This window comes from Miscanthus floridulus, chromosome 12 (genome assembly GCF_019320115.1).
Source record: "Miscanthus floridulus cultivar M001 chromosome 12, ASM1932011v1, whole genome shotgun sequence".
NCBI classification, from domain to species: Eukaryota; Viridiplantae; Streptophyta; class Magnoliopsida; order Poales; family Poaceae; genus Miscanthus; species Miscanthus floridulus.
Window position 1 is genome coordinate 37,776,996 of NC_089591.1, and position 10,290 is coordinate 37,787,285.

The following is a 10,290-nucleotide window of genomic DNA, read 5'->3' on the forward strand; positions in this document are numbered from 1 at the left end:
TTCCACATAGTGGGATTGTAACAGAGTTACCCCATCATCACCTTCTCTCAGAAGCTTGATATTAAGAATAACATCAACCTCTCTCAAATCTTTCATTTCAAAATTATTAGATAAAAATTTCTTCACCTCCTCAATCACTTTGAGGTTGGATCCAAAATCAGTATGTCATCAACATATAAGCATAAAATAACTCCTTCACCCCCACCATACCGATAGTACACACATTTGTTAGCTTCATTCACAACAAAGCCAGCAGATGTTAAAGTTCTAGAACTTCTCATGCCACTGCTTAGGAGCTTATTTTAGGCCATATAATGACTTTAATAATTTACACACCTTGCCTTCTTGACCATTTGCTACAAACCCATCTGGCTGTTCCATATAGATCTCCTCCTCTAACTCTTCGTTTAGGAAAGTTGTCTTAACGTCCATTTGATGAGCGATAAGACCATAGGAGGCTACCAGGGAAAGCAAAACTCGAATTGTAGTCAATCGGGCAACCGGTGAATAAGTATCAAAGAAATCCTCACCTTCTTTTGAGTATAACCCTTGGCCACATGTCTTGCCTTGTATCTCTCGATAGTACCATCAGGCCTAAGCTTTTTCTTGAACACCCATTTGCACCCTATAGGATTGCACCCATAGGGATGATCAACTATTTCCCAAGTTTCATTAGACATAATAGAATCTATCTCACTCCGTATTGCTTTCTTCCATAAGTCAGCATCAGGAGAGGAATATGCCTCTTCAATGGTCGTTGGTGTGTCATCCACAAGGTACACAATATAGTCATCACCAAAAGACTTTGCAATCCTCTGTCTCTTACTTTTTCTAGTGACTATAGTGTCATCCTCCTCAGGATTTTGCATATAGGGTTCCTCAATTTGTTCTATCGGAGTAAAAGTTTCATGCTCATGGGGAATTATAAATTCATGACCAGTCGTGCTAGGTGCATTTTTCATAGGAAATTCATTTTCAAAAAATGTAGTGTCTCTAGATTCCATGATTGTATCAACAATTATCTTAGGAACACTAGAATTTATAATTAAAAATCTATAACCCACGCCATGGATAGCATAACCAAGAAAAACACAATGAATAATCTTTGGTCCAAGCTTTCGCTTTTTGTTTATTGGCACATTCACCTTTGCCAAACAACCCCAAGTTCGCACGTAAGAGAGATTTAATTTCTTCTTCTCTCATTCCTCGAATGGTGTAATTTCTTTGTTCTTTGTGGGCACCCTATTCAGGACATGACACGCTGTCAATATAGCCTCACCCCACCATTCCTTAGATAGTCCCACAGTCTCTAACATGGCATTAACCAAATCAGTTAGAGTGCAGTTCTTTCTCTCTGCAATCCCATTGGACTGTGGTGAGTATGGTGGCGTCCTCTCATGAATAATTCCACGCACCACACAAAACTCAGAAAAATCATTTGAGAAATATTCTCCCCCATGATCTGACCGTAAACGTTTGATTTTTTTCTCAAGTTGATTTTCTACCTCAACTTTATAGACTTTAAAATAATGCAATGTTTCATCTTTAGTTTTTAATAAATACACGTAATAAAATCTAGTACAATCATCTATAAATGTCATGAAGTATCGTTTACCGCCTTTAGTCAATTCGCCATTCATTTCGCATAAATCAGAATGAACGAGTTCTAATGGTGCCAAGTTCCTCGCCTCAGCAGCCTTGTGAGGCTTGCGCGGTTGCTTCGATTGCACACACACCTGGCACTTAGAATCCTTGACTAAGTTAAATTTCAGGATTAAATTCAGATTTGAAAGCCGCGTAAGACAACCAAAATTAATGTGACAAAGTCGTGAATGCCATATATTCGACTCATCCAAAACATTAACATTGTTCACTACTTTATTACACACATCATCAAGCATAGATAAGCGGAACAAGCCTCCGCAATCATAACCTTTTCCAATAAATGTTCCATGTCTTGACACAACACACTTATTAGACTCAAGCACAATTTTAAAGCCATCACGACACATTTGACAACCGCTAACAAGATTCTTCTTGACGGAGGTGACATGCTGCACGTTCTTTAATAGCACTGTCTTTCCTACAGTAAACTTCAGAACGACCATACCGGCACCAAGAACACGCGCATGCAAACCGTTTCCCATCAGCAAGGCTCTAGTCCCGCTGGCCTGATAGGAAGTAAACAAAGAAACATTAGCACACACATGAATATTAGCACTACTGTCCATCCACTACTCAGGTGAAAGACAAACTAAAAGAACAAAAGGTAAAGAATTACCATACCCAGGTGTTCCTCCTCCAGTCTCGCTAATCATCACGTTTGCTGATTTCTTTTCTTTCTTATATTTGCGGTCTGGGCACGCACTTGCCCAATGCTCATCACTTCTACAAACAAAGTAACCTCCACCTTTCTTGTTGTTTTTCTTCTTAAACTGTGCAGTTTGCTTAGGCTTTGTATGTTGTTCTCTTGCATGTTCTTCTTCTTTTTATTACGGGATGCAAATATGTCGGTGTAGAAAGTGACCGACGCGTAAATATTTGTAGTTTTGCTATACGTTGTGATGAGAGGTGGCCTAGCACTCAGTGACACATGATTTATACTGGTTCAGGCAACGTGCCCTATGTCTAGTTTGAGTCAGTCGGTGACTTTATTGCTAAGCCCCGTGGGATTACAAACGGAAGGGAGAAAGATAGGGGGTATAAGAGGTCCGGTCGGACTCTGGTCTGAAGGGTCGAGAGTGACGGGAGCCCCGCTATGTGCTAAGTGTTCAAGCGTGTGCTTATGGTTTGAACCTGGTGGTTCTGTTGTTATGTACTCGTGAACTGATTGATCCTCTTGTTGGGAGAGAGCACATCCCCTTTTATAGATGAAGGGGATGGTCTTACAAGTGAGGGGGAGAGAGTACGTATGCTACTAAGTCTTGTTGCCCACGCCAGCGGGTACAAGATGATGGTAGGTGTCCACAATACTGTTTGATGTCAGATGCACATGGGAGGTTGCATCATCTTCTTCTGGTATGGCAGACGTCGGTGCCTACCATACTATTGATGCCGAGAGGCATGCAGGGGGTTTTAACATGTTCGCCTGGTACGGTAAATGCCGACGCCCACAACACTGTTCAATGCCTAGAGGCATGTGGGGGGAGCCTTACCGTGTTTGTCTGGTATGGGAGTTGATGGCTCCCACAACACTATAGGGAAAATGTCAGCGCCTACAACACTGCTTCGGTTCTGTCATGCCAGGGAGGTCGTAGGCTACTGTCCTGTAGGTGCACAAGGTGCGTTCCTTGGTATTGCGGTTGACTTGGGTGCCTTGCTTTACTTTTTCCGTCCATTCTCTGGTCCTTACCGAGCGGGCGTCCCTGGTGGGTTGGTCCAAGTCGGCTCTGATTGCGTCAGTCAAAGAAGAGCTATAAGCAGGGGTTCGGCGCATCCCCGGTTGGAGACGCGGGTCATAGTCAGAAAGTGGTGTTTGGCTAGGCCCTCCGATCGGAGAGGCCATCCGGAGGTGGGCCAATGTTGGAAGCAAGTGCTGTTCCTTCTTCATGAAGCCTTCCGGTTGGAGAGGCGGGTCAGAGTCGGAAGCTGGCGCCATTCCTCCTCGGCCAGGCCTTCCGGTCAGAGATTGGATTGTCCTTCTGGCATGTTGTTTAGGTGTTTTGGGCCATCCCATGAGTTGCGCATCATTTGCAACGTTGTCTGCTAGGCCGAGCCTTTGTTGGGAAGCCGGTCTGTAAGGGACCCCGGGTTTATGAACCCGACAGGAGCCCCCGAGCGATTCAGGTAGAATCGTCTAGGGGATTTTTTCTTGACGGCGGGTGCACGCGAGCGCACCCATGGGTGTAGCCTCCGAGCCCCCGGGCGATTCAGGTAGAATCATTTGGGGGGGGGGGTTTGTGTTGCCAGCGGGGGATGTTTTGTTTTGTCAGCGGGTGCGCACGAGCGCACCTGCGGGTGTAGCCCCCGAGTGCACACATGGGTGTAGCCCCTGAGCCCCCAAGCGATTTGGGCCAAATCGCTTGGGGGGCTTTTTATCAGTGGGCATGTGTGCGTGCATTTTAGTCGAGACAAAGTCATCAACCAAGGTGTCGTTCATAGCTGAGGTAGTTGTTTTTAGGGATCGGGCAAGATGGAGCTCATGGATCCTGACGTCAGGCGTAACCGAGGGATCAAAACGGACTCACGGATCCCGGTGTTGGGCGCGCTGAGGGATTTAGGCGAGTCAGAGTCGTGGACCCAGGTGCAGCCGAGATGTTTTTTTGGTGTCTGGAGCCCCTGAGCCTCGTTGGCCTTTGGTAGGGGTCGGTTGAGTTTTGTGCGTTACCCCATCCATGGTTTCTCGCAACTAGAGGGGCTAAGCTAACATCGCTTGCCTCGATCGCTCGGGCTCAAGTGACGCACTCGGTGAGTTCTCTAATGAGTTTGATCGAGTGAAATCCGGATCCGTCGTTCGTGATGGGGTCGGCATAGCCCTCTTGTGCATTCCACGGCTCCTTGACCTACAACCCGATAGATGCCTAGGTCGTTCCGAAGACTGACCCGGGTGGCCTGCTAGCCTCCCCTTGATGGAGATTTTGTGGGTTTGACAAGGTTTAGGATCGAACAAGAAGGTTGAGATGACCCTGTCTGCTTCGGGGTAGACTGGGCAAGGGCCGCTAGGGCTCATCTGCATTTTCTCCCCTGGCCTTGTTTGACACAAGGCGGCTTCAAGCTCTTTGTGGGCCAGCCTTCAAACCCTAGTTGGTCGTTGCTCATGTTTGAATGAGGCAACTACCGCTTCATGACGCAACATGGAGCATTGTGATGCATTTAACCACATATGCGATGCCTTAGCACCCGAGCCCCAGGGCGATTCGGGTAGAATCGTCTGGGGGGCGCGGGCGTATGAAATGAATCTGTGTATGGATGTATGAATGATTATATAAAGAAATAGTGGGGGTTTGGTAATGTTACCTTGATGACTCGAGTGTTGAGGTTTAAAGAGCTCCAATCAAAAATGTCCGACCAGGATCCATGCTCGTCATTTGTGACGGAGTCGACATGGCCCACATGGGGCATCCCTTTGCTCCTTACCTGTCTCTCAGTGTTTTCCTAAGCCGTTCGATTGACTTAGGAAGCCTGATGGTCTCTCTTGGGTGGAGATCCCATAGTTGGGTCTTTCCAAGTTCTGCCTGGGAAGGCGGAGGGCCGCCTATGTGTGGTGGTGCTTTGTTTCTCATGCTCGGTCGTGTGGTAGTGGTGGGCCATACCTAGGCTATGTCCCGTCTGACCAGGCACCGTTCCATCGGTTAGTGTGCGTCCCTTCGGTCAGGGCTCATCCCATCGTCTCCCATCTGCATTGAATGGGGGAAGGGAGAGGATTTCTCGCCCCAATCCTTTCGCCTTTCCTCAACTAGTCTGCCTCTTCTTTAAATAGGGGAAGGGAGAAGGAAAGGAGAACTCATAGACCTATTCATGATTTTGGGGCGTGATGTCGAGTTGGAGGTCCCCCAATGTAGATTAGATGGTGCTGTCTGCCTTCGCCGAGAAGGGGCTGGTTCTACCAAAGGAGGTGGCACACTAGAGGGTGTCGTACGTCGTCGGCTTCATCACCATCTATGAGGCTTTCATCGGGATGGAGCCGTACGTGGACTCCTTCTGGCGAGTCTTCTCTAGGCAAGCCTTGTTGGAGAGGAAGACGCTCGGGACTACGCCGGTGGGAGGTTTCATCCATGCAGCTGCTCAGGTTGGCCAGTTCATAAAGTTTGATGAGATATCTTCTAGCCACGATGGCCATACCTCGGTGGGCAGCGTCCCTGCCCAGGAGCTTCCTCGACTGCATGAGAAGGTTAAGAGCTCCATGCTCTTCCGCTAAGCATCTATGGGTGCGACGCCCTTGAGGTACCCATTGCACTCATCGAAGTCAAGGGAGCGGAACCGAGCGAGGTCCTTGAGGTAACTGTTGCGCTCGCCGAAGTTGAGGGAGTGTAACCGGGCAGGGCCCTTGTGGCAGTGGTTATGTCCGATGGCATGTGCCGTGGCCTCTCCTTTGGCCACAGTAGTATTTGGAGTAGAAGTAGTCAGTAAATGTAATCATTAAGTTTGCGGGGGAGCCCTCATGTGAACAATTTTTGTATCAATGAATACATCAGTTTTGTTTTTGTGATAGAATCACTATCTATTCCTTGTTTTTTATCCTAGCATAGCTTTGTTTTTATCCTTTCTTTTTCGCACCTGCCTATTCGTTCCATAGGCTGCAGCTTTCAAGAACCTGGGCATGGATCGTGGGGCTCGACTGCTCGTAACCGTAGGTCGTGGCGGGGTGCATTCAGTTGAGAGCAAGAACAAAGTCACGTAGGGTAATCAAAGGAATGGAATGTGCTTTCATTCGGGGACAAAGTTTTTACCATGTGATAGTAAAAAAGAGAGGTAGTATTTAGTTTTGTACCCTCATGGAGCCCTTGTGCGACTTGGGCTAAAAGTGTTCAGGCTAGGGAGCTTTATAGGAGCAAGTGTTGAATAAAAGTAGTAAGACCAAATTTAGGGGGAAAACAACGTAGCTGTTCATTGTTCCAAGTGTTGGTGAGAATGTCGCCGTTGTCGTCCTTCAGTCCGTAGGCACCCGGTCAGATCACTTCGGTGACCGTATAGGGTCCTTCCCATGGTGGAGAGAGTTTGTGTTTCTCCTTCGTTGATTGGGTCCTCCGGAGTATGAGATCACTGACTTCGAGGATCCTCCCCCTGATCTTCCTTTTGTGGTACCTGCAGAGAGTTTGCTGGTAGCGAGCGGAGTGGATGATGGTCGTCTCATGGGCCTCCTCGAGTAGGTCGACTATGTCTTGCTGAGCCTCCATGGCTCGGTCATGGTCGAAAGCCTTCACTCTTGGGGCGTTGTGGTCGAGGTCGGAGGGCAGCACTGCTTCAGCTCTGTAGGCTAGGAAGAAGGGTATGAACCCTGTGGATCAGTTCAAGGTCGTTTTTAAGCTCTAGACGATCACTGGGACCTCTGCAACACATCGCCCAGTGTACTTGTTGAGTTGGTCAAAGATGCATGGCTTAAGTCTTTGGAGGACCATGCCATTGGCACACTTGACCTGACCGTTAGTACGTGGGTGTCCGTCCGAGGCCCAGTCGATCCAGATGCCATATCCATCACTGAAGTCCAGGAACTTCTTCCCGGTGAAGTTAGTCCCGTGGTCAGTGATGATGCAGTTAGGAACGCCAAATTGGTAGACGATATCGAGGAAGAATTTGACCGCCTCTTCTGAGCGAATGTTGGTGATGGGTGAAAGGATCAAGATGCCCAAGAGGGGGGGTGAATTGGGCTAATTCTTAAAATCTTTGCAATAATTAAATCCTATGGTTAGCCCAATTAACCCCTTATGCCTAGAAAGTGTTTCTAATTGTTCTACCACACAAAAGACTTGCAACCTAAGTTCTAATCCTACTCTAGCATGGCAATTCTAAGAATGTAAAGACATGAATTGAATTGCTCAAAGTAAATGCTCAAAGTAAATAGAGAGGGAGGAACGCGGCGATGTTTTGCTGAGGTATCGGAGAGTCACCACTCCCCACTAGTCCTGTTGCAGCACCCGCGCAAGGGTGTGGCTCCCCCTTGATCTGCGCAAGGATCAAGTACTCTCTACGGGTTGATTCTTCGACTACTCCGTCGCGGTGAATCACCCACAACCGCTCACAACTTGAGTTGGGTCACCCACAAGCTCTGCCGGGTGATCACCAAGCTCCCAATCACCACCAAGCCATCTAGGTGATGGCGATCACCTAGAGTAATAAGCACGAACTCTCACTTGACCACGATAAGCCTAATGAGAAGGTGGATGCACACTTTGCTACTCTTGATCTTCACTAATGAGGGCTCTCTTTAGGATTCTCAAATCTCAATCACCTCACTAGGACCTTGCTCTTCTTGGCACTCTCTAAGGTGTTTCTCAGCTATTGGAATGAGCAAAAGTACCCCCCACATGAGCGGAGGTTGTATTTATAACACCGGTTGAAAAACAAACCGTTATGTACCTCTGCGGGGGTGACCGGACACTCCGGTCATGTTGACCGGACACACCGGTCAGTACACCCTGAACTCCAGTGGTTAAGAGTTCACTGGATGCTGGAAGCGTCCGATCAACACTGAGCCGACGCGTCCGGTCACATTTTCCCCTCACTGGAACCTTACTGATGTCGTACGGACGCTGGACCCCTAGAGTCCGGTCACTTGGTGAGCAGCGTATGGTCAGTAGCCAGAACCTAACCAGCGTCCGGTTAGCATTGACCGAACACGTCCGATCAGGATTCTCTCTCTCTAGGACCTTACTGGAGTCGACCAGATGCTGTCCCTCAGCGTCCGGTGCCTTGACCTCATAGCATCCGGTCACTTTCAGATGCTTTCACTTTGGTCAAATGAACTGACCAGACCCTAAGCCAGCGTCCGGTCACACCGGAGCCAGCGTTCGGTCAGTATTTGACCCTCCATTCACTTCCAACTCTCGAACATTTGTGAATGAAGTTTGCTCCATTGGATCAAAAGGCTATTGTGGAGCTACCTAGTGCTAGTTTTAACAAGTGTGCACCACACCTAACTCACTAGACTCACCTAGGTCAAGCTACCCATTCATACCCCCTTAATAGTACGGCCAAAGGAAAACAAAGTCCTAAACTACTCTAAGTGTCTCTCCAACTCCACTCGACACTTAGAACTAGTCCATCCTTAACCTTGTCGTCCATCCTTTGAAAACCGAAATGATTTCCATCGTAGGGGCATGACAACCTTGATTGCCCAATCGATCTCCATTACCTTGACCTAACTCAATTGTTTCTACAAAACACACATTAGTCACAGTAATCATGTATTGTCATTAATCACCAAAACCAAACTAGGGGCCTAGATGCTTTCAATCTCCCCCTTTTTGGTGATTGATGACAATACTACCTCAAGTATGTGAAAGAGATGAGGTTTTTAACATGCTTGGTTCATATAAGCTTTTGGCAATAAGAACAAAAGTGTTAGGAAAGCTTATATGACCCAAGCCATCATGATGTACTCAAAAGATATGAAAAAAGCATGAGTACAAGTAATGAAGCTCATTTGCATCGGAGTAAACACACAGAAGCAAAGGCAAATGAGCAAAGCACAAGTGATATGACATATAAAGAATTCAAAGTAGAGAGCACACATGTCATATATCACGATCACGTAGATATCACTATCACATAGATATAGTAGTAAACATGAATGCATAATGTATCACACACACAAATGCATAGTAGTGTATCTCACATATAAAGACTCCAAATGTAATAGATAAGCTAATATAATAACTAAGCTCCCCCTAGATATAGCTCCCCCTAAGCCTAACATACTCAAACCCTCTCCCCATTTGGTGTCAAACACTAAAACCTAAGGGTCGGTCGACGGGGCTACAGCGGACGAGCCGGGTGCTAAGGTACGAGGAGCGAGGTGGAACTGGGTGCCATCATCGTCTGATCCTGAGCTCTAGGCTGTCTGACCCTCTATAGCTAGTAGTGATGCTGAAGCAGTTTGGGTCGGATCAGGAACTGGTGCTGCTATAGGCTGAGCCAGTATAACTGAAGCAGCTGGCTCTGATGATGCCACTGAGGAGGGGAGCGTCTCTGTTGTCCCTATGATAGGTGCAGCCATAGAAGGACCTAGAGCATGCAGGTATGGAGGAGTGGGCTGCCCTATCAACTCACTAAAGGAGGCTCCAAGACTCCTAGAGACTGAAGTGTATGTCTCAAGCAGCAACGACGTCTGTGCTGGTGTGAAGCCCGTCTGAAGTGGTGTGAACTACGGGGCTACCACTGGCGAAGCGAACCACTAGGACACCTGCTTGGTAGGAGAAGCATACTGTGCTAGTGGCTGTCCCTGACTCTGAAGCCCACTAGGCTGTAACGCTGGAGTCATCGAAGTGGTAGCAGGCTGACCAAGCTAGGGCGAAGCCTGTGGCGGTGGGGCCCCAATCGGCTACACTACATGCTGCATGAACCCGAGAAGCTGCTATTTCATGAGGATCTACTACTGATGCATAACCTGCTGCTGCTACTGTAGAGCATGTGTCTGCTACTAAATAACTAACTGCTAGCGCTAGAACTCGTCCTGCTGAGTCTAGAACTGAGCAAGTGTAGCAGCTGTCTCCTGAGCCTGTCTGGCCTGGTCCTGCCTCATCCACTCAAGTATAGCAAGAAGAGCGAGGTTAGTCTATGGGGCAGGTGGCACTAAGCTGGAGCTACAGGCCTCAGCATCATATCGTCGTGGAGGCATCTATGGAATGGGCT